At 42.9% G+C, this 24,929-nt stretch overlaps 7 non-coding genes across 7 annotated transcripts; all 7 read right to left on the reverse strand.

Annotated features, from left to right (window-relative positions):
- Window positions 1-2,507: 2,507 nt before the first annotated feature.
- Window positions 2,508-2,579, reverse strand: TRNAC-GCA (transfer RNA cysteine (anticodon GCA)). The gene has a single exon. It is a non-coding gene; the product is annotated as a tRNA-Cys (tRNA).
- Window positions 2,580-7,732: 5,153 nt separating this feature from the next.
- On the reverse strand, window positions 7,733-7,804 carry TRNAC-GCA (transfer RNA cysteine (anticodon GCA)). The gene has a single exon. It is a non-coding gene; the product is annotated as a tRNA-Cys (tRNA).
- Window positions 7,805-8,158: 354 nt separating this feature from the next.
- TRNAC-GCA (transfer RNA cysteine (anticodon GCA)) lies at window positions 8,159-8,230 on the reverse strand. Its single transcript has one exon. It is a non-coding gene; the product is annotated as a tRNA-Cys (tRNA).
- A 394-nt stretch (window positions 8,231-8,624) lies between these two features.
- Window positions 8,625-8,696, reverse strand: TRNAC-GCA (transfer RNA cysteine (anticodon GCA)). Its single transcript has one exon. It is a non-coding gene; the product is annotated as a tRNA-Cys (tRNA).
- Window positions 8,697-19,594: 10,898 nt separating this feature from the next.
- TRNAC-GCA (transfer RNA cysteine (anticodon GCA)) lies at window positions 19,595-19,666 on the reverse strand. The gene has a single exon. It is a non-coding gene; the product is annotated as a tRNA-Cys (tRNA).
- A 2,086-nt stretch (window positions 19,667-21,752) lies between these two features.
- On the reverse strand, window positions 21,753-21,824 carry TRNAC-GCA (transfer RNA cysteine (anticodon GCA)). Its single transcript has one exon. It is a non-coding gene; the product is annotated as a tRNA-Cys (tRNA).
- A 1,702-nt stretch (window positions 21,825-23,526) lies between these two features.
- Window positions 23,527-23,598, reverse strand: TRNAC-GCA (transfer RNA cysteine (anticodon GCA)). The gene has a single exon. It is a non-coding gene; the product is annotated as a tRNA-Cys (tRNA).
- Between the last annotated feature and the right edge of the window lie 1,331 nt (window positions 23,599-24,929).

Below are 24,929 nucleotides of genomic sequence, written 5' to 3' on the forward strand. Positions count from 1 at the left end.
TCTGGTAAATCTTTTTGTTTTTCCTAAAGCTAGAGATTGCCTCATGAGTCAATGGATTAGTTTTCTTGTAATACTCAAAATTTCCCATAACCTTTAATGAGTGCATTACTATTTAATAAATATCTAATAAAATGTATTTAATAAGAATAAACATGATTAAATAAATTTATTTAGCAAATTATGTTTAATAAAAATTTCCCAGTGAGAGGCCTCTCAGGGAATTAATGTGTCTATGTCTTATTTACTGGGACTTCACAGCTGCTGGTCCTGGAAATGCTGTTAAAATTTCACAGGAACAGATTTGCTCCCCCTCACACCTGCTGTCATGAATTCCAAGAGTCTGGAATGTTTCTTCACTTCTATTCTGACAGAGGAGGCTCGCCAAATTGCTTTCAGTAAGAGTTAGTATAAGAATGGGCAAAATGTCTGTGATATCTCAAATTACCCACAGCATTGAGTTGTAGTTGAATGACAACATTAAAGCCACTCAGAAGTGTTTGTTGTGATAGGGAAAACTTGCCTGCATGGTGCCTCTCTCCTGTGATCACCTACATAATTCAGACCAAAAACATTAAAGTTTTTTAGTCTTTGTATCTGTAATCACAGGACATCTGCAAGGGCTACTTTTTTTTTTTTTTTAAATTAAATTTTGGGTCTCCAAGCAGTGTTCTCAAGTTACTCCTGACTCTACTCTCAGAGGTCACTCATGGCAGGAAGCCTATTGGGTACTGTTGATTGAACTGGGTTAGTTGTGCCCAAGGCAAACTCCCTATCTGCTTTGCTATTGCTATTGTTCCAGCTGCCTCTAAGGTCACTTTTTATTCTGGGTCACACCCAGTGGTGCTAATGGTTAGTCCTGGCTTTGTACTTCAGGAATTCTTCCTGCAGACTCAGGACCATATGGGATGCCAGGAATTGAATCTAGATTAAACATGAGCAAGGCAAAAACCTTACCTTTTGTATCATTGCACTAAAACCAAAGATCACTTTTATCCATATGCTGATACCTACATGATCTTTCTAGAAAACACCCAGGTAGGTCATCAAGTTAGGAAATTTTCTTTTATTGTCATCTCCAATTTTTTTTCCTTTTGAAACTCTTTTTTTTTTTTTTTTTTGTTTTTTGGGTCACATCCAGCAGTAGGGGTTATTTCTGGCTCTATGCTCAGAAATCGCTCCTGGCAGACTCGGGTGACCACATGGGATGCTGGGATTCGAACCACGGAGCTTCTGCATGCAAGGCAAATGGCTTACCTCCATGCTATCTCTCCAGCCCCCACTTTTTTTGAAAATTCAAGAGAAATTTTTGCAATTTCTGATTCAATATTATATATCTATAATGTGTCTACTTTGTTTATTTTCATTTTCTGGAAATTATGCCAACTTCACCTATCACTGAAGGATGTAAAAATAAACTGTGTAAGTGCATGTCACTGAGGGTTTGTGAGTGCTGTGGGTGCTGAGGTACTGTCTCAGGCATGTGTGAAAAGTGTTGGTGCTGTCACTTGAGCTGTGGAATACATAGCTCTGAATGTGAGGGACTGTGGTGCTGGTTGTGCTAATCTCAACCACCTTCCTTCCTTCCTTCCTTCCTTCCTTCCTTCCTTCCTTCCTTCCTTCCTTCCTTCCTTCCTTCCTTCCTTCCTTCCTTCCTTCCTTCCTTCCTTCCTTCCTTCCTTCCTTCCTTCCTTCCTTCCTTCCTCCCTCCCTTCCTCCCTCCCTCCCTCCCTCCTCCCTCCCTCCCTCCTCCTTCCCTCCCTCCCTCCCTCCTCCCTCCCTTCCTCCCTCCCTTCCTCCCTATCTTCCTTCCTTCCTCCCTCCCTCCCTCCCTCCCTCCCTCCCTTCCTTCCTCCCTCCCTCCCTCCCTTCCTTCCTCCCTCCCTCCCTCCCTTCCTTCCTTTCTTCCTTCCTTCCTTCCTTCCTTCCTTCCTTCCTTCCTTCCCTCCTTCCCTCCCTCTTTCCCTCCCTTCCTCTTCCCTCCCTCCCTCTTTCCCTTCCTCTTCCCTCCCTCCCTCCTTCCTTTCCTCCCTTCCTCTTCCCTCCCTCCCTCTTTCCCTTCCTCTTCCCTCCCTCCCTCCTTCCTTTCCTCCCTTCTTCTTCCCTCCCTCCCTCCCTTCCTCTTCCCTCCCTCCCTTCCTCTTCCCTCCCTCCCTCTTTCCCTCCCTCCCACCCTTCCTCCCTCCCTCCCTCCCTTCCTCCCTCCCTCTTTCCCTCCCTTCCTCCCTTCCCTCCCTCCCCACCAATATGCATACTAGGAGTAGGATGGGGACCTTGGGATTGGGGGATTAGATCTGAGACCTACCCTGTGGGCAGACCTTGAAGAAAACCCCAGGCATGTAGCCCTGGGGCCTCAGTAGCCATAGTGATGTGAGGTGACCTCTGTATGCAGAGGGCCATTGGGATGGCACAGCCTGAAACTGGGCTCAAGGGCTTCCACAGGCCATACAGTTCTCTTGTTATCAGTGAAACCTCAAAATTTCAAGTGAGTGACCTAGGTACCAAAAAAGAGGGGGCACCTGGATTTGAACCAGGGACCTCTTGATCTGCAGTCAAATGCTCTACCCCTGAGCTATACCCCCTGCCATGTCCAGGTAGCTTGATGAGCACCCTTACCTGTTTCTTCTCATCTAGTAAGTCAGTCAACTCCTTTGATCCCTCTTAGAAGATGCCATACCACTATTGTCACCGCTCTGGCCCCTAACAACAAGTTTCTTAAACCTTCAGCCATTATATTAATGACTTCATTGGAGATACAATGTTTTTCACAAATGTGCTGGCTACTGCACTTTTTCTATTTTCTTTCTTTTTTTAAACTTTCTTCTACTTTTTCTATTTTCTTTCTTTTTTTAAAACTTTCTTCTACTTTATTTTTTTTCTACTTTTTGCAATAAATTTGCTTTCACTCTTCTGGAAATATATATATATATGTATATATGTATATATATATTTTTTTAATTTACTTTATTTGAGAGGCTTCAGCAGACAACACGGGTAATGGCATGGCTCCATGCTGTAGGCTTTTTGGCCAAGCTTAGGGGAAGATGCGGCCTCCACCTGCCCCCACAGCCTTCTCTCAATCCCCATTCTCAAACCATAATCAGTTTTCAAGATGCCCACTTCAAAGACATTTCCTGATACGAGGTGCTGGGAGTTGTTCACAGACTCCAGATGGCCAAATCACAGACCAAAGTGGTGTCCTGGAAACAACACCCTCCCCACCGACCATTTTTAAAACAAAAGGGACACGTGTATCTCCTACTCTTTTTTGAATATTCTCTTATATAGTGACAAATTTGCCCACTGCTTTTTTTGTTTGTTTGCTTGCTTTTCCCCCCTTTTAGATCTAATAAATAAGCAATGCTGGTAGAAGAATATCTCTGTATAGAATTCATGTTAAAACCAAGTTACAGGGAATGTTGGACTTGATCCCTTAGCCCCCAGATGCACCAACAATACCTTGTGCCATTGTTTTCTTTTGCATAGCACATTAAAATGGGAAAATAATACATATACAAACAAGTTCTTATCTAATAGAGATAGAACACAAATTTTGTAATGCAGTTAGGCCTTATACCAGTGGTCCTCAAACTATGGCTTGTGGGCCACATATTGTATTTGTATCTGTTTTGTTTCTTCATTGCAAAATAAGATATATGCAGTGTGCATAAGAATTCGTTCATAAGTTTTGTTTTTACTATAGCAGACCCTCCAATGGTCTGAGGGACAGTGAACTGGCCCCCTGTTTAAAAAGTTTGAGGACCCCTGCTTATACCCTGAACATTGGGTTAATGATTTGGCCTAGGCCTCAGATGTATGGGCATTGCCCATACAGCCCTGAACAATGGATACCATCTATGGAAACAACCACAATTGTCTATAACATTACCATGATCCAAACCTCTACCAGGGAAGACCCTACCACTACTCTGGCATTGACTTACTCCAAAGAGTGCTCTCAACACTCAGACAACTTAGCAACAAGCGTCTCCGCATCTAATGGTGAGGTGAAACTAGAGGATGCTCCACATCAATTTGACTTTGATGAAGGAAATGCACAGAATCCAGAATCTTTAAATACAGGAACCTGACACCAACAACAGCTAAAGTGCGAAAAAGTTACACTGGGACCCTGGAGAGTGACTCAGGAGTTGGACAGACTGGTCTTATGCCAATAAACTTCTGGGGTGAGGCCTTCTTGTAATCAGGCCAAGGATTTCTCCCCCCCCCCATTTTCCCCATATTTTACTGGGCCTATGCAAACAATGGCGATTGCCACTATCACACATTACTACTGTATTTTTTTTAACACTTATCCTTTAAGAAAGAAAAAAAGCATCTTACTGAACTTAAGAAAAATAACTGTAGTAGAATGCCTGTCTCGAATACAGGCAGGGCAAGGGAAAGAGGGAGGGGGGCATTGGGGGTGAGAATGTTGCACTGGTGAAGGGGGGTATTCTGTTTGTGACTGTAACCCAACTATAATCATCTTTGTAATCATGGTGCTTAAATAAATTTTTTTTTAAAAATTTACTTTATTTAAAGGACATGTATTACATAGTTGTCATAATTTATTATAATACATTTGTTTCCAGATAAGTGAGAGAAAATTATTTTTAAATTAATATCTTTATTTAAACACCTTGATTACAAACTTGATTGTGGTTGGGTTTCAGTCACGTAAAGAATACCCCCCTTCACCAGTACAACATTCCCATCACCAATGTCTTAAATCTTCCTTCTCCCCATCCTACCCCCGCCTGTACTCTAGACAGGCTTTCTACTTTCCTGATTCATTCACATTGTTATGATCATTCTCAATGTAGTTATTTCCCTAACTGCACTCATCACTCTTTGTGGTGAGCTGAAACTTCCAGCTCTCCTCTCTTTTGTCTCTGAAAGTTATTGCAAGAATGTCTTTTATTTTTCTTAAAACCAATAGATAAGCGAGACTATCCTGTATCTATCTTTCTCCCTCTGACTTATTTCACTCAGCATAATAGATTCCATGTACATCCATGGATAGGAAATTTTCATGACTTCATCTCTCCTGACAACTGCAAAATATTCCATTGTGTCTATGTATTTTTGTGTTCCTAGGGTATATCCCTAGGAGTGGTATAGCTGGATTGTATGGGAGCTCAATTCCCAGTTTTTGGAGGAATCTTCAAATTGCTGAGAAAAATTATTTTTAAAAGTATGAAAAAGGGGGGCCGGAGAGATAGCATAGAGGTAGGGCATTTGCCTTGTATGCAGAAGGATGGTGGTTCAAATCCTGGCATCCCATATGGTCCCCTGAACCTGCCAGGAGCAATTTCTGAGCTTAGAGCCAGGAGTAACCCCTGAGCACTGCTGGGTGTGACCCCAAAACCAATATATATATATATGTATATATATATACATATATATATATGAAAAAGGGAAAAAGAAGAATAAAAAGAAGTACAGAGACAAGCAAATTTGTGAAAATTATTGTATCTCCTATAAGGTCATTAAGTCATTGTCAGGTTTAGTAAACTCTAGTTGTTTAGCTAACCATTCTGTTATTTCATTTGTTTCTGAACATTAAGGGACTTCAGCTACACATTGATATCTAAATTGTGTGTTCCGATGGGGATGACAGTATTAAACAAATGAAGTTGCCTTGCATCTGCAAAGGTGGCACACAATCTAGGAATTCAAAGCACTGTTAACTGTGATTTTTATGGGGCATTTTTAGGGGCTGCCAAGTCTCCCAGAAGTACGAGAAGGTGGGGGGAGGGTGCCCACACACATTCCAAATAAATCCTGGTGATATCAACCCAGATATTGGTCTTTCTCTACAGAGAGTTGTAGAGGAGTGGTGAAGCAGGGCCATTGGCAAAGTGGTGATTGTGGATAAAAGATTCAACAGGCATGGTTTTATGAGGGGGACTGGTCCACCTTCTCCTCCTGAGATTGTAAGCTTGATTTTCATGGCTTAATTTCTTTTTTTTTTATAAATTATCTTTATTTAAACACCATGATTACAAATATAATTGTAGTTGTATGATTACAGTCATGTAAAGAACACCCCCCTTCACCAGTGCAGGATTCCCACCACCAATTTCCCAGATCTATCTACTCCCCACCCCACCCACACCTGTACTTGAGACAGGCTTTCTTTTTTCCTCATTCATTCACATTGTTATGATAGTTTTCAGTATAGTTATTTCTCTAACTGCACTTATTACTCTATGTGGTGAGCTTCATGTCATGAGCTGCACCTACATGGGAAGATGGGGGGAAATAAGGGTTGGGACTGAGGCAGTAAAAATATTAGAAATGAGATTTGTAGGGCGGTATCAAGGTCACAATACAAGATGGATGTTATGGATATATAAAATATATGCATACAATACTATCAATAGGAAAACAAGGAGAAAAAAATTCCAGTGACTGTCCCAACATAAACCACTACTAAAACGGCCTGCCCTCCTCCCAAAGTGCATTTCCATTAGTGTAGGGAGAGGAGGGGGGGGGAGCCTGAGGACCACTAAGAGTCCACCTGAACCCACTTCTGGCCATCTGAGCTGGCACCCAGGGAAGGCCTGGAGTCAGGGAAAAAAGACAAGGACGGCTGGGGGCCTGCCAAGCCTCCCAGCACTCTCCAGGCCAGGGAGAAGGGCTCTGGTATGGGGCCTCCCCAAACCCCATACCTGGCAAGAGCTGGTCTCCAGAATCAAAGAAGAAACCGGAGGCCAGATGTCTGCCTGCCCTCCTCCCCATGCACCTCCCCCCTAGAGTACGGAGGGAGGGGGGAAGCCTGAAGACCACTAAGAGTCCACCTGAACCCACTTCTGGCCATCTGAGCTGGCACCCAGGGAAGGCCTGGAGTCAGGGGAAAAAGACAAGGACGGCTGGGGGCCTGCCAAGCCTCCCAGCACTCCCCAGGCCAGGGAGAAGGGCTCCGATATGGGGCCTATTAATTTCTATCTCTTTCAAGAACAGAGCGAGTCTATGGTTGCTGTCTGGGTGCTAATGAAGACTGTATTTGTGGCTGTAGTTATGGCTGCTAGGTCTCTTGAAAATATCTCTTTCTGAGCCCGGAGAGATATCACAGTGGTGTTTGCCTTGCAAGCAGCCGATCCAGGACCTAAGGTGGTTGGTTCGAATCCCGGTGTCCCCTATGGTCCCCCATGCCTGCCTGGACCTATTTCTGAGCAGACAGCCAGGAGTAACCCCTGAGCACTGCCGGGTGTGGAGCAAAAACCAAAAAAAAAAAAAAAAAGAAAATATCTCTTTCTTTTTCTTTTAGACACTGGTTTGCCATATTGTTACTGAAGGAGTGTAAATGATGCTGATAAGATTAGATCCCAAGATGTAGAGGTTGCTAGTGAGGTCAGAGTCACTGGATGTGGAAGTCATTGGTGAGGTTGGATCCCTGGCGAATAGAATACTCACAAAGAAACATCCACCAGTCACTTCAGGAGAATAACTCAATTTATTGTAGGTGGGAAATGAATATTTCTATTTATTAGAACCTGGATTTCAACTCTCCTAAGAACAGGCCTAGACGCTTCTGAGAGGAGGCAGGAGGGTGGCCTGACTTACCAGGTGAGAGGGACTCACAGGTAAAGAAGCTAATCAGGCTACCTGGACATAACAGGGGGTATAGCTCAGGGGTAGAGCATTTGACTACAGATCAAAAGGTGATTTTTACAGTCCTGGACTACAGGTTTTCTCACCTCTCTCAAGTGAAATAGGCAGCAAAAGGAGGGGGCACCTGGATTTGAACCAGGGACCTCTTGATCTGCAGCCAAATGCTCTACCCCTGAGCTATACCCCCTGCAATATCCATGTAGCCACATGAGCATCTTTACCTGTGAGTCCCTCTCACCTGGTAAGTCAGGCCACTCTCCTGCCTCCTCTCAGAAGCATCTAGGCCTGTTCTTAGGAGAGTTGAAATCCAGGTGCTCCATGTCACTGATACCACGGATGTCTCTGCATCCAGCCTCTTTCTAGGCCAACTCCAAGCTGTCCCAGGTAGCCCTGGGGCCTCAATGGGCCTCTACACAGAGGAATGTCAGAGATGCTGCAGTGTGAAAGCAGTCTGAGAGGCCTCTACAAACCATGGATATAGCTCTCTGACCATTAGTTGGACCCCAAAACTTCTAGTGAGTGACTCAGGTACAAAAAAAAGAGGGGGCACCTGGATTTGAACCAGGGACCTCTTGATCTGCAGTCAAATGCTCTACCCCTGAGCTATACCCCCTGCTATGTCCTGGTGGCTTGATGAGCATCTTTACCTGTGAATCCTTCTCACCTGGTAAGTCAGGCCTCTCTCCTGTCTTCTTCTCAGAAATTGCCTAGCCTATTCTTAGGAGAGTTTAAATCCAGGTGCTCCATACTCAAAGGCAAATGACCCATGGCACTGGTACCAGAGATGTCCCAGCATTCTGCCTCCTTCTAGGCCACCATCAAGCTGTCCCTGGCAGCCCTGGGGCCTCAGTTGATATAGTGGGATGAAGTGTCTCCTCCACACAGAGGATTATCAGGGATGATGCATGCTGAGAGGAGTCTGAGAGACCTCCACAGACCATAACTATAGCTCTCTGACCATCATTTGGACCCCAAAACTTCTAGTGAGTGACTCAGGTACCAAAAAGAGGGGGCACCTGGATTTGAACCAGGGACCTCTTGATCTGCAGTCAAATGCTCTACCCCTGAGCTATACCCCCTGCTATGTCTAGGCAGCCTCATGAGCATCTTTACCTGTGAGTCCCTCTCACCTGGTGAGTCAGGCCACTCTCCTGACCTCCTTTTAGAAGTTGCCAGACCTGTCCCAGGAGCCTCCTTGAGTGCCTGGACTCAACAGAGGCAGGAAAGGATTCCTGAACCCCACCTTCCAGAATGAGCCCAACTCCTAGAGGTACCACTATCTTCCCTGTGTGTCTCAGCAAGGACAGAAATGACTCAAATCAGAGTCTTGAGCTCTAGGAGAAGCTGTGACAGCAGCTGGTTTTGCTATGGGAGTCGCTGTTTAATTATTGCCAGAAGAAAGTCCTCAATATGTTATCTTGGTCCCCAAGATAACCAACAAACGCTAGTATCTTCAGTATTGTTCTGGTGAGAAGCAACATGCTCCAGATGGGAATTCTCTGGTATTTTGTCATCTCCAAAAAGCTTTTTCTTTGGTTGAGCAGAGACCTAGGCCTGCCTCAGGATGCACATTCCCCAGGGGTGTTTCTGTTCCTAAATTACATCAGCACAGGTGTGTCTGCAGACACTTCTGGGGATCCTCCTCTGTGTTCACTAAGAAGAGTCAGGAGCACAGTCCTTGGAAGTCCCCTGAACACTAGCACCCTGACCTGACCTTCTGCTGGTCTCAGCAGACATGTCAGGAAGGGCAAGTGCGGCTGTGAGGCTACCTCTGGATGGGCGCAGACTCCACTCTGTGTCATGGCCTACCCAGGTTGTGTCCACCTTGAACTGCACAGGGGAGAATACAGGGGCAGGGCCACAAAGTATGGAGCCCATCAAGATATGCCATTGTGCCTCAATTTCCCTGAGCAGGAATTTAGGTCTTTTGATATGCATTAAGGTCATCCATGTGCAAAACAAGAAGATAATTTGAGGAAAAAAGATTATTGACCAACAAACATTATTGCTAGCAAGAAGTAGAAAACAGAAAACTTTAATCAATCTTTGAAAAATGCAGTTGAGTCTATTTTCCAGAATTTAAAATGAAAGACAGTCTAGACAAAAAGAAACATAAATGTAATCAAGTTGAAAGCAAGAGGTGTACAATAAAAAGTTCAAAGTTCCAGAAATAGAAAATTATTAAAGATGACATAAAACTGGCAGGTTTTCCATTCTAATGGACATTTGCGGGGGCGGGGGGTTGGTGTCACACTGCAGCGCTCAGGGGTTACTTCTGGCTCTATGCTCAGAAATTGCTCCTAGCAGGCTTGGGGGACCATATGGGATGCCAGGATTCAAACCACTGTCCTTCTGCATGCAATGCAAATGCTTTACCCCTGTGCTATCTCTCCAGCCCCTAAAGGATATTTTTTAAAGAAAGATTCTACAGGTATCAGCATGATGAACTAAAAGTGACTCATGCCAAGAACCTCATCCTGTTCTTTGTTGAGTGACTCTGTTTGGGGGAGATCAAGAGATTCAAAGAGCTGGTGAGGTTTTCCTGGCAAAACAAACACTTCAAACCATGGGCTAGTTCAATGGTACAAGGGGTTGTTATATGGTCATCAACTACTCATCAATGCCGTGGGTTACTTGAAACATCACAGACAAAATTACAAAATGTACCTAAATTATAGAACTGGAGCAATAAGTAGTACAGTGAGTAGGTTGTTTGCCTTGCACCTGGGTGACCCTGATTCAAACATCAGCATCCCCTATGGTTCCCCACCCCTGCTATGAGTGCTTTCTGAGCTCAGAGCCAGGAGTAATGTCTATGTGCCACAGGTTTGGCCCCAAATCAAAACAAAACAAAAAGTATCTACACTAGCACTTAGAAAATGCGACTAAATGCCCAGAGCGACAGTATAGTGGATAGATAAGACTGTCTGCTGTGCAAGCAGCCAATCCAAGTTCAGTCCCCATCACTCCATATGTTTCCCAGAGTTCCACCAGGTGTGACCCCTGAGCACAGTCAGGAGGTAACCCTGAGAACTTCCAGATCCTCCAGAACTGACCCCCAAACCAACTTTTTTTATATCTGTATTTGATATTCCTAAACCAATTTAAAATAGTCTATATTGTGTTTGCACCTGTCTAGCTCCATAAAATCACTTTGTTCTTGAAAGAGATATAAATTAAGCCATAAAAAAATCATAGGTAAACTGTCATACAGCTGAAAGCTGGCAATCTCAGAAGGGGAGGCTGGGCTGAGCCCCTGACCCAATCACTGCCATTGTGCCTATGGACTTATTTTACCACTTCTCTATGATTATCTGCAGAGACATCATCTGACCATACTTCCGGTATGTCAGTATTTGAGCTGATATCACCAGAGCTCTTTTGGAGTGAGTATGGGCACCCTCCCCCTCCATCCTTCTTCTTCCAGGAGGCCTGGCAACTGTACCCATGTCCACAAACCCAGCAGCCATGTTCACCCCAGTCAATCTCCACACTCAACCTTTTCCTTAAAGAGATATAAACCAAGCTGTGAAAAATTATGAATACAATGACCACACAGTTGAAAGCTGGTAATCTCGGGAGGAGAGAGGCTGGGCCAAGCCCTTGTCCTGCTGAAGCCATGCTTGCTGCATCCATCACCCATAGATGGCCATTCCTTTATGACTCTCTGCAGAGACACTAAGCTAAACAAACTCCAGGTATGCCAGTATTTGAGCTGATATTTTCAGGACTTTTTTTGAGTGAGTACAGGCACCCACTCTCACTTTTGCCCTCTTGTGTTTCAGGAAGACCTAGCAGTTAAAACACACCCCACAAATGCCAAAATATCAGAAATAGTGCTTTGAATTTTTAAACCGTGCAGTTACACTTGCAGCCATGCGACAACTTAATTTTTGTTTAATTTTGTCATCCCGAAAAGAACATACCAAGTTAGATACCAATGTGTAGCTGAAGTCCCTTAATGTTCAGAAACAAATCAAATAACAGAATGGTCAGCTAGCAACAAGAGAGTACTAAACCTTCTGACAATGACTTAATAACCTCATTGGAGATACAATAATTTTCTTGTCACTGTAGTTTTTAATTCTCTTCCTTCTTTTTTTCTTTCTATTTTTTTTCTTTTTTTGGTTTCTAGTTTTTGGAACACATACGACAGTGCTCAGGGGTTACTCCAAGATCTACACTTAGAAATCGCTCCTGGCAGGCCCGAGGGACCATATGAGATGCTGGGAATCAACTCTGAATAAGTCGCATGCAGGACAAACATTCTACCGCTGTGCTAACTCTGTGGCCCCTTTTCTTTCTATTCTTTTTAAAAATAATATGCTCTCACTTATCTTGAAACAAATGTATTGCAATCAGTTATGTCAACTATGTGATACATGATTTTAAATTAAATTAATTTTTGTATTCATGTTAGTGAGATAGCATAGAAGCTAATGTGCTTGCCTTGCACACTGCTGACTTTAGTTGGATTCTAGGCACATGTATGTTTTCCCTGAGACCCTTCAGTTGTGAACTCTGAGCATAGAGCCATGAGTAAAATCTGAGTACCTCTGGGTATGACCCCAAATTCCTACCCCCTAATTGTTTATGCACTCACTAAATGTTGTGGGAAAACTTGATTATTGAAAGGACACTAAGTGGTTGTAACAAGTGCCAAGCACTAAGTTCAGGAAAAAATGTTCTGCCAGAACAGTTAGTGCTATTTGGCTAAAACAATCCTTGGCATATATGTATATGTATATGTATATGTATATATATGTATATATATAGAGAGAGAGAAATGGGAGGAATCACTTTACTGAGTTTGAAACTGTACTATAAATCAGTAGTCATTAAAACAGCATGGTATTGATATAAAGACAGACTCTCAAGTCAATGAAATAGACTTGAATATTTAGTGATAACCCACAGGTTTCAAACAATTAACTTTTGATAAAGGAGCAAGAAATACAACATGGAGCAAAGAAAGCCTCTTCAACAAAAGGTGCTTGGAAAACTGGTCAACTACATGCAGAAAAAATGAACACATACCTCTCCTTAACACCATGCATAAAGGTCAAATAAAAATGGTTTAAAAACCTTGATTTCTTCCTGTAACCATAACATATATAGAGAAAAATATATGCAGATCACTCCATGACACTAAAGCTAAAGGCATATTCAAGGATGAAAAAGTACTGTCCAAGCAAGTGGAAGCATGAATAAACAAATGGGACTATATTAAACTGAGAAGATTAACATACAGTACAATTCAGCAAGGGGCTAATATCTCAGATATACAAAGCACTGATTGAACTTTACAAGAAAAAAATATCTAACCTCACAAAAACGGAGAAGAAATAAAATATTTCCTCAAAGAAGAAATACAGATGTCTAAAAGGCACATGAAAAAAATGCTCCACATCACTAATCATCATGAGATGCAAATTAAAACAATGAGATACCATCTTACACCACAGAGACTTCCACATATCACAAAAAATCAAAAACAAAATCAAGAACAACCAGTGCTGTCATGGATGTGGGGAGAAAGGAAATACTGTTCATCAGCATTTTTGAAAGAACAATACGATATTCCTCAAAAAGATAGATATCGAGCTTCTATATCAGTGATGGCTAACCTTTATGAGCCCGAGTGCCCAAACTGCTGCACAAAACCAAAGAATTTCCTCAAAGTGCCAACACGTCCACCCAATGGCCAGTCCAGCCCTGTTGCCAGGTGAGCTGCAAAGCAGACACCGGCACACTCACCTCCTGCAGCGCCGCATATCTTTTTTTGTTGTTGTTTTGTTTTGTTTTTGGGTCACACCCAGCAGTGCTCAGGGGTTATTCCTGGCTCTGTGCTCAGAAATCGCCCCTGGCAGGCACAGGGGACCATATGGAATGCCGGGATTCGAACCACCATCCTTCTGGATGTAAGGCAAACGCCCTACCTCCATGCTTTCTCTCTGGCCCCAGCGCTGCATATCTTAATTGAGGACATTCCCTTGTGCCAGCTGCAAGGCCTTTGCATGTCACAGCTGGCACGCATGCCATAGGTTCACCATCGCTGTATATGATCCAGCAATACCACTTCTAGGATATACATCCAGGAACACAAAATACAATACAGCAATGCCCTATGTACACCTATGTTCATTGCAGTATTATTTACAATAACCAGAATCTGGAAACAACTCAGGTGCCTGACAATGGCTAAAGAAACTATGGGATACACAATGGAATACTATGCAGCTGTTAGGAAAAAATGCTGTCATGAAATATGCCTATACATGGATAGACATGGAGCTTATTATGATGAATGAAATGAGTAAGAGAGAAAGAATAGATATAGAATAATCTTATTCATTTGTGAAATATAAGAAAAGCAGACACATAGTATGGTAATAATATTCATAGACAATATAGATAAGGGTCAGGAGTCCAGGGAAAAGAGATAAGAGCCCAGGGTAGGAATATTTTCATAAAAAGTGGTGAGTGCAGTTAGAATATAGAAGGGTAAGAAAAATAAAAGACATTATTGAAATTAATTCCCAGAGATGAGGACCAGAAGGACCAGCTCACCATATGAAGCTCACCACAAAGACTGATGAGGGCAGTTAGAGAAATAACTGCACTGAACTCTCATAACAATGTCAATATGTGAGGGAAGTAGAAAGTCTGTATCGAATACAGGTAGGAGGGTGGGGAAATGGGGACATTGGTGATGAGAATGAAGGGAGGGTGTTCTTTTTATGAGTGAAACCCAACTACAATCATGTTTGTAAACATGGTATTTAAATGAAGATATTATTTATTAAAAAATAAAAAGGGGGAACAAGAATAGAGAAGGGTCTACTATGACAATGGTAGTTGAAATTGATCACTCTGGTCAAGAACTTGATGATAAAATGGGAGAAATTGACATACAAGGCATCCATCCATTTACAATGCTGCAAAGCACTGTGTCAAAAAGCAAAGAGACAGAGGAAAGTAATTGTTTGTCTTAGAGACAGTGTGGGAGGGAAACAGGAGACATCGATTGTAGGGAGGGGTGCACTGGTGAAAGTTGGTGTACTTTCTATGAAAGAAACCCAACAATAACAATTACACCAGTGCTTAAATAAAGCAACTAATTAAAAAATAAAGAATGAAAACCTGGGGGCCGGAGAGATAGCATGGAGGTAAGGCGTTTGCCTTTCATGCAGGAGGTCATCGGTTCGAATCCCGGCGTCCCATATGGTCCCCCGTGCCTGCCAGGAACAATTTCTGAGCCTGGAGCCAGGAATAATCCCTGAGCACTGCCGGGTGTGACCCAAAAACCACAAAAAAAAAAAAAAAAAAAAAAAAAGAATGAAAACCTGAAAATATGTTGGAGATTAAATATTTTTAAAAATAAAATTGAGGGGCTGGAGAGATACCATGGAGGAAGGGTGTTTGCCTTGCATGCAGAAGGACGATGGTGGAATCCCAGCATCCCATATGGTCCCCTGAGCCTGCCAGGAGTGATTTCTTAGTTTAGAGCCAGGAGGAACTCCTGAGCACTGCCAGGTGTGACCGAAAAACCAAAACAAACAAACAAACAAACAAATAAAATAGAAGTAACACTATTCTGTTAGGACACTTGCCTTGCATGCAGCAAATAGGTGTTAAATGCTTAATATTTAATGTGTGTGTGATCTTTCAAGCTTGCCAGGAGTAAACCCTAAAACCGCAGTTTGTTCCCCAAACTAAAATAATTAAATAAATTAATAAATTTAAATAAATAAAAGTGTTGTTAATGCATATTAATTAAAATGATAACAGAAACACAGAGAACAATTTAACAATAAAAACTGAGACAGAGGGTTAGAATGATAGTACAGTGGGGTGATTGCCTTGCACTTAGCCACATGTGTTTGATACTGGCATCCTTGCAAACTCTCGGCCTGTGGGCGGTTTGTGGCCCTCCGTACAACATTTCATGGCCCTGCCCTAGAGGAAACTTTTTTTGTTTTGTTTTTTTAGTTGTTTGGGTCACACACACACCCCAATGTTCAAGGCTTACTACTGACTTTGCACTCAAGGATCACCCCGACTTTGCCTCCTGTGGCCCCCAGATAAATTGAGTTTGAGACCCCTGCCTTATGGCCTCCTAATCCACTAGGAGTAATTTCTGAGTGGAGAGCCAAAAGTAACCATGAACATTGACAGATGTGGTCCCCATTCCCCAAAAGATTGAGACTGAGGGAAATACCTTAATTTATAATGTTCATTATAAATGAAAGGATGTAAAAACAACTAATATTGCCCTACAGTAGATTATGAAATCTGAAGTTACCTGAAGTCATGGAAACAGAAAAAACCCAATAGGTTAATTCAGGAGGACAGGAGCAAGAGACAGAGAACTGATGTTTTTGTTATGTCTTTTTGAAATTTGGGGAGAATCTGTATAGTAGTGCCCAGAAAGCATCACCAGGTAAGCAACCCCTCATCAAGGACTGAGGCATAAAGTAGAATCTGTTTGGCAGATCCCAGAAAGCATCATCAGGTAAGTGACCCTGTCATTAAGGACTGAGCAGAAAGGGGAATCTGTTAGGGAGCACCCAGAAAGCATCTCCAGGTAAGTAGACCCCTGCTACCGAGGACAGACCAGAGGAGCACGGCCACTCAGCTTAGCACTTATAGTCAAGGAACCCTAGCATGGCACATAGAAAACATCACATTGCAACTTTGACAATGGAGAAATAACACAGGCTTCCACCATGCTTTGAGAATGAAGATGGTAGTTCTGATGACCCAAAAAGTACCAACCACCTATTTAGCCTCTCAGATAAGAACTTTAGATAAGAAATATGGAGGATGCTCACAGAACTCAAAAAAAGCATGGAACAAACTAAATAAAATACAAATAAGAGATAGCACGGAGGTTAAGGTGTTGGTCTTTCATGCAGAAGGATGGTGGTTTGAATCCCAGCATCCCATATGGTCCCCCAAGCCTGCTGGGGGCGATTTTTGAGTATAGAGCATAGAGCCAGATTTCTGAGCATAGTGGCCCCTGATAACTGCCAGGTATGACCCAGAAAACAAAAACCAAAAACCAAAAGAAAAAAAAAAGAATCAAGAGGAAATGAGAGTAGAAATTTGAAAACTTCAAACTGAAATAACAGGACTGAAAAACTTGATAGACAAAATGAAAACCTCATTGGAAAGCCTCTTCAACAGACTAATAGCAGCTGAGGACTGAGTTAGAGAGCTGGAAAATGAGATAGATAACAATTCCATACAACAGATGAGGTTTGAAAAGAGCCTTAGAACAAGCAATCAGTAATAGTAAAAATCCTCAAAGAATGTGAACAGATGAAAATAGAAGTCTTTGATAAACTCAAAATAGCATAAGAATCAATGGATTCCCAGAGACCCAGGAAGAAAACCTCCAAGAATAATAAACAATCAAGAACATCATTGCTGAAAAATTCCATGAGCTAAAGAGTGCATGCAACCAAATTCTGTATTCCCAGTAGTAGGATATAGTGACAAAACTCAACAGAATTAATGCTTTGCCGTTATAAAATTGGAAAGTGATCAACCAAAGGCAGATGGAAGGAAATAATAAAGCTTAGAACAGAAATCAGTGAATTGGAAATCCAAAAAACAATCTGAAAGATCAATAAAAGCTAGAGATGGTTCATTGAAAAAATAAACAAAATTGATAAACCACTTGCAAAACTCAAAGGAGAGTGATGAAAACTTAATAAACGTAGTTAGTAATGAAAAGGGGGAGATTACTATAAATACTACAGAAATTCAAAGGGTAGTCAGAGACTACTTTGAGAAAATCTATGCCAAAAACAAAGAGAACCTGAAAAAAAATGGATAAATTATTGGACTCTTATAACCTCCCAAGACTGAACCAAGATGATATAGCATATCAAAACAGACCCATCACTACTGAGGAACTTAAAATAGTGATCAAAAGACTTCCCCCAAACTTCCCCCAGGCCCATATTGATTTACTAATAAATTCTTTCAAACCTTTCAACATGACCTATTACCAATTCTTTTCAGACTCTTCCAGGAAATTGAAGAAACAGAAACACTCCAAAAGAATTTTTATGAAGCTCACATCACCCTGATAACAAAAGCAGACAGGGATGCCACAATAAGAGAGCACTATAGACCATTATCCCTAATGAACACAGATGCTAAGATCCTCAACAAATTCCTAGCAAATAGGATCCAATGCCTCATCAAGAAAGTCATGCACCATGACCAAGTAGCATTCATTCCAGAGATACAAGGATGACTTAATATAAGCTAGCCAATCAACTTAATACACTATATCAACAAAAGGAAAAATAAAAACTATAATTATATGAATAATGCAGAGAAAGCATTAAATAAGGTCTAACACCCATTCATGATGAAAACTCTCAACAAGGGTGAGTGGACAAAAAACAAAAAACAAAAACAAAACAAAACAAAAATCCTCTCAACAAAGATGGGAATAAAAGAAATTTTTCTCTCAAGAGTCAATCATTTGACACAAGTCCATATTATATACTCAATAGAGATAAGCTAGCAGGAAAGTTGAACATTTTAAGACTGAAACCCAACTATAAACATCTTTGTAAGCATGGTGCTTAAATTAAAAAAAAATTTTTTTTTTAGGGGAAGGGTTTAGTTAGCTGGATCCCTAGCAGGTGTGAATGCTGATAGCTGTTCCTTTCTTTCTTTCTTTTTTTTTTTTATTTAAACACCTTGATTACATACATGATTGTGTTTGGGTTTCAGTCATGTAAAGAACACCACCCATCACCAGTGCAACATTCTCATCACCAATGTCCCAAGTCTCCCTCCTCCCCACCCGACCCCCGCCTGTACTCTAAACAGGCTCTCCATTTCCCTCATACATTCTCATTATTAGGACAGTTCAAAATGTAGTTATTTCTCTAACTAAACTTATCACTCTTTGTGGTGAGCTTCTTGAGGTGAGCTGTAACTTCCAGCTCTTTTCTCTTTTGTGTCTGAAAATTATTGCAAGAATGTCTTTCATTTTTCTTAAAACCCATAGATGAGTGAGACCATTCTGCGTTTCTCTCTCTCTCTCTCTCTCTCTCTCTCTCTCTCTCTCTCTCTCTCTCTCTCTCTCTCTGACTTATTTCACTCAGCATAATAGATTCCGTGTACATCCATGTATAGGAAAATTTTATGACTTCATCTCTCCTGACAGCCTCATAATATTCCATTGTGTATATGTACCACAGTTTCTTTAGCCATTCTAAATAAAAAAAATTTAAATAAATAAAAATTATACTTTAATAAATGATGGTAAGACCAGGGAGATTTCTCAAAGAACAAGAACATCGGGCTTTGCATGATGGAGTCCTGCCTGGGTCAGGTCCTAGCAAAACTTGGTTTCCTGAGCACTGGCCGGTAGGACCACAGAGCACTTAGCAGGTGCAGCTCCGGAGCATAGCCAGGTAAGACTCAGGGTGAGATGACAACTGGAGGAACAGATTCTGCCTGAAGTGTGATGGCACAAATGAAGTTGGGGAGAGTTTTTGGAGAACCACTGGTTGGTCCTTCCAGCTTGGAGAGATAAGTGGATACTTGCTCTGTGCACTAGAGGTGTGAGGGTGACTCTGGAGTAAAAGGTGCTCATTAGATCATCTGACAGGTGTGGGGGGCATAGCTCAGGGTTAGAGCACTTGACTGCAGGTCATGAGGTCCTGGTCGAAATCCAGGTACTCCATACCCAAAGGCAGATGACCCATGGCACTGGTACAGAGATGTCCCTGCATCCAGCCTCCTCCTAGGCCAACTCAAGCTGTCCCAGGCAGCCCTGGGGCCTCACTGGACATAGTGGGATGAAGTGTCTCCTCCACACAGAGGAATATCAGGGATGCTGCATCCCAAGAGAAGTCTGGGAGCCCTCCACAAACCATAAATATAGCTCTCTGACCATCAGTTGGACCCTAAAACTTCTAGTTAGTGACTCAGGAACCAAAAGAGGGGGCACCCGGATTTGAACCAGGGACCTCTTGATCTGCAGTCAAATGCTCTACCCCTGAGCTATGCCCCCTGCTATGTCCAGGTAGCCTCATGAGCATTTTTACCTGTGAGTCCCTCTCACCTGGTGAGTCAGGCCACTCTCCTGCCCTCCTCTCAGAAGCTGCCAGACTTGTCCCAGGAGCATCTCAGGTTAAGTAGGGACTAGCAATCCATTCTCATGGAGGGTGGAGACTCAGCTGAGTCCAGAGGAATATCTGAAATTAGCCTTTCAGGATCTCTTTGCTGTAGCTCAGAAACTGCCCAGGCCTCCAAAATGATCCCAACTTCTTGCTTCATCCCAGTCCTTTCTCTGTTCTCAGTGAGGACAGAAAAGACTCTGATCAGTCTTTGACATGAGCTGAACTGGTTGGTTGCCTTGGAGATGGGGGCATGAGAGTGAACTGTGAGGGCCCAGCATGTACAGAATAACCCCAGGTGGACTAAAGCTACATTCATTCCTAGGTTTGTCCCACAGTTCACAACCATTTGTGATCAGAAAAACTATAATAGCAAGGGGCAACTTCTGAATGCCACCATATGACCCAAAACAAAAACAAACAATAAAGAGAATCACTTTGCAGGCACCATTCAATTTTGCATAGAACTCAAGATGGCAGAATATTTCTACTCAGAGTGGTCCAAGAGCTGGTGAAAGAGTTAGGAGAAGGGGGACATGAGTCTGGCCTGGATGTTGGAATGACTGTGCTGCTTTCTAATTGTCCTTTTCCTGCCCATGGAGGGAGAAGATTTCCATATTATCCAGTAACTTTATCACAAGAAGCTGTTGGATCATCAAATCCAAACTTCAGGGTTCATTGAATCATGAACAGATGTGAGAATAGTGATGATCATGGGGCCTGTATGGCCCATGTACTGTGCCCCAACAGCACTGGGCACTGTTACCTGCAAACTCTCTCCTTGCCTTGAGGTCTCTCCCTGCTTTCTACACAAACTTCTAATCACAATCTCTCTGAAGATTGTGGGTATAAGAGGGGTAACCCAAGTATTGTAGGAATTGGGGAGAACCTCTGGAGATGCCCTGATATGCGAAAGGCAAAGAATTTGATCCGAAAGAGGTCAGAAATACACTGATCTGGTGTCTCTGCATCGTGGTAGAAGACAACAGTAGGGGCTGAAGAGATAGCATGGAGGTAAGGTGTTTGCCTTTCATGCAGAAGGATGATGGTTCGAATCCCGGCATCTCATATGGTCCTCTGTGCCTGCCAGGGGCGATTTCTGAGCATAGAGCCAGGAGTAACCCCTGAGCTGTGCCGGTGTGACCAAAAAAAAAAAAACAAAAAACAAAAAACAGAAGACAACAGTAAAGGATGGGGGGTGGGAGGTGGGGTATGACAATTCTAAACTGTCCTCCCACCTTTCCATATGGGATGCAGAGAAGAACCAGTCTTTAAAAGAGGAAACTTGAGAAGAATCAGCTCCTTGTAAAGGGAACTGAAGCAGGAGGAGGAATTGAATTTGCATCAATGATCCACATGAGACACAAGCTGTGAGACTCAGGTGGACTCAGGTGTGGGGATCCTCTTCTTCAGGAGCACCAGGAAACAAGTGTAAAAAGTCTTATTTAATGGGGCGGGGTCTTATTTAAAGAGGTGGACCCCTTTAATGGCTGGCTGGTGCTGGACTGTAGTAGGATTGGAATACCTCAGCCTCACCACATTAAGCCTAGTTTATGTACGGGATCCTAGAAATGCAGTAGACTCAGACTCTAGCAATGTAAACAGTATATGAAGGGAAGGGAACAGATAATAAAGGCCTTCAGTTAGTCTTAGCCCCTGATTTACATATGCTTTCTGATTCATTGTTCTACACTTCTTTTGCATAGAGCATATGTGACTGATGGGTCAACACCACTGACCCTAATCAGAACAAGTCATCTGAGTGCATGGAAAGGGATACCAAACCTATACAAATGCAGGCCACAGTGTGGCAGAGGTACTTGTCACTGAAATGATATTGAAAAGTGTTTTAGTTGCAGATGGAAATGCTGAAACACTGGTGATGCTCCTCCAGAAGCTGTCAAATGATGAGCTGTGATTTTTACAGTCCTAGAGTACAGGTTTTACTTACCTCCCAGAAGTGAGACAGGTACCAAAAGGAGGGGGCACCTGGATTTGAACCAGGGACCTCTTGATCTGCAGTCAAATGCTCTACCCCTGAGCTATACCCCCTGCAATATCCAGGTAGCCACATGAGCATCTTTACCTGTGAGTCCCTCTCACCTGGTAAGTCAGGCCACTTTCCTGCCTCCTCTCAGAAGTGTCTAGGCCTGTTCTTTTTTTTTTATTTAAACACCTTGATTACATACATGATTGTGTTTGGGTTTCAGTAATAAAAGGAACACCACCCATCACCAGTGCAACATTCCCATCACCATGTCCCAAATCTCCCTCCTCCCCACCCGACCCCCGCCTGTACTCTAAACAGGCTCTGCATTTCCCTCATACATTCTCAATATTAGGACAGTTCAAAATGTAGTTATTTCTCTAACTAAACTCATCACTCTTTGTGGTGAGCTTCCTGAGGCGAGCTGGAACTTCCAGCTCTTTTCTCTTTTGTGTCTGAAATTTATTATTGCAAGAATGTCTTTCATTTTTCTTAAAACCCATAGATGAGTGAGACCATTCTGCGTTTTTCTCTCTCTCAGACTTATTTCACTCAGCATAATAGATTCTGTGTACATCCATGTATAGGAAAATTTCATGACTTCATCTCTCCTGACAGCTGCATAATATTCCATTGTGTATATGTACCACAGTTTCTTTAGCCATTCGTCTGTTGAAGGGCATCTTGGTTGTTTCCAGAGTCTTGCTATGGTAAATAGTGCTGCAATGAATATAGGTGTAAGGAAGGGATTTTTGTATTGTGTTTTTGTGTTCTTAGGGTATATTCCTAGGAGTGGTATAGCTGGATCGTATGGGAGCTCAATTTCCAGTTTTTGGAGGAATCTCCATATTGCTTTCCATAAAGGTTGAATTAGACGGCATTCCCACCAGCAGTGGATAAGGGTTCCTTTCTCTCCACATCCCCGCCAGCACTGTTTGTTCTCATTCTTTGTGATGTGTGCCATTCTCTGTGGTGTGAGGTGGTATCTCATTGTTGTTTTGATTTGCATCTCCCTGATGATTAATGATGTGGAGCATTTCTTCATGTGTCTTTTGGCCATTTGTATTTCTTCTTTGTCAAAGTGTCTGTTCATTTCTTCTCCCCATTTTTTGATGGGATTAGATGTTTTTTTCTTGTAAATTTCTGTCAGTGCCTTGTATATTTTAAACCCCCAGCTAACATCATTTACGAAGGTAAAATCCAAATGGATTAAAGACCTCGATATCAGACCCCAAACCATAAGATATATAGAACAACACATAGGCAAAACTCTCCAGGACATTGAGACTACAGGCATCTTCAAGGAGGAAACTGCACTCTCCAAGCAAGTGAAAGCAGAGATTAACAGTTGGGAATATATTAAGTTGAGAAGCTTCTGCACCTCAAAGGAAATAGTGCCCAAGATACAAGAGCCACCCACTGAGTGGGAGAAACTATTCACCCAATACCCATCAGATAAGGGGCTAATCTCTAGGCCTGTTCTTAGGAGAGTGGAAATCCAAGTACTCCATACCCAAGGCAGATGATCCATGGCACTGGTACCAGGGATGTCCCTGCATCCAACCTCCTCCTAGGCCAACTTCGTTGTCCCAGGTAGCCCTGGGGCCTTAGTGGACATATGGGATGAAGTGTCTTCTCCACACAGAAGAATATCAGAGATGCTGAAACCTGAGAGGAGTCTGGGAGGCCTCTACAGACCATGAATATAGCTCTCTGACCATCAGTTGGACCCCCAAACTTCTAGTGAGTGACTCAGATACCAAAAAGAGGGGGCACCCGGATTTGAACCGGGGACCTCTTGATCTGCAGTCAAATGCTCTACCCCTGAGCTATGCCCCCTGCTGTGTCCAGGTAGCCACATGAGCATCTTTACCTGTGAGTCCCTCTCATCTAGTGACTCAGATCACTGTCCTGACCTCTTTTCGAAGCTGCCAAACCTGTCCCAGGAGACTCCTTGCATTCTCCAGCCCATTATCATGGAGGCTGGGGACTCAACAGAGGCAGAAAAGGGGTTCCTGAATCCCACCTTCCAGGATCTGACCAGGGTTCCAAAATGAGCCCAACTCCTAGATGTACCCCTATTTTCCCTGTGTGTCTCAGCAAGGACAGAAATGACTCAAATCAGTCTTGAGCTCTAGGAGGAGCTGATACAGGAGGACAGGCTAGTGGCCTTGCATTGGGAGTCGTTGTTTAATCATTGCCAGAAGAATGTCCCCAATGTTAACCCCATCTCCCATTCTTCCTGTGTAAACTTACCTAATGGTAAGACCTGCCCATATCTGGGAGGGGTCTTAAGTAGGGAACCAAAAGATTGCCTCAGGGGCAGGAAGAGGATGGATGGATTGATTCAAAGATTCAGCCAGAGAGATGGAGGAAGAGGCAGCAGAAGGAGGGCTGGCAGGTTGGAGAGTTATGAGACAAGTTTAAGTGTAGGGCTACCTATGGAGTTCGGTTAAAAATTTAGCCCAGGTGGCTAGGGCCTTGAATAAAACTGATGTCTCCTGAAATATGATTGCTGTGTCTTTTCCTGGTGGCTATCCTGAACCCTCAGACCTGCCGGCAGGAAGGGGTTGCAGGCATGTGGCCCGAGCTGGAAGAGAAAGGCCCCTCTATCTATCTCACAATCATACACCTCCATCCAGGACTCCATAATCAATCTGTTAAACTACACCCAATATAAGTTATCTTGGTCCCCAAGATAACAAAGAGAGGCTAGTATCTTCAGTATTGTTCTGGTGAGAAGCAACAAACTCCAGATGGGAATTCTCTGGTATTTTGTCATCTCCAAAAAAAGGTTTTCTTTGGCTGAACAGAGACCCAGGCCTGCCTGAGGGTGCACATTCCCCAGGGGTGTTTCTGTCCCTAAATTACATCAGCACAGGTGTAGACACTTCTGGGGATCCTCCTCTGTGTCCACTAAGGTGAGTCAGGAGCTCAGTCCTTTTAAGTCCCCTGAACACTAGCACCCCTGACATGACCTTCTACTGGGCCTCAACAGACTTGTCAGAAAGGGCAAGTGTGACTGTGAGGATACCTCTGGATGGGTGCAGACTTCACTCTGTGTCATGGCTTCCCCAGGTTGAATTCACCTTGAACTGCACACAGGAGAATACAGGGGCAGGGCCACAAAGTATAGAGCCCATCAAGATGTGCTTCAATTTCCCTGAGCA

This window comes from Suncus etruscus, chromosome 1 (assembly GCF_024139225.1).
Source record: "Suncus etruscus isolate mSunEtr1 chromosome 1, mSunEtr1.pri.cur, whole genome shotgun sequence".
Lineage (NCBI taxonomy): Eukaryota > Metazoa > Chordata > Mammalia > Eulipotyphla > Soricidae > Suncus > Suncus etruscus.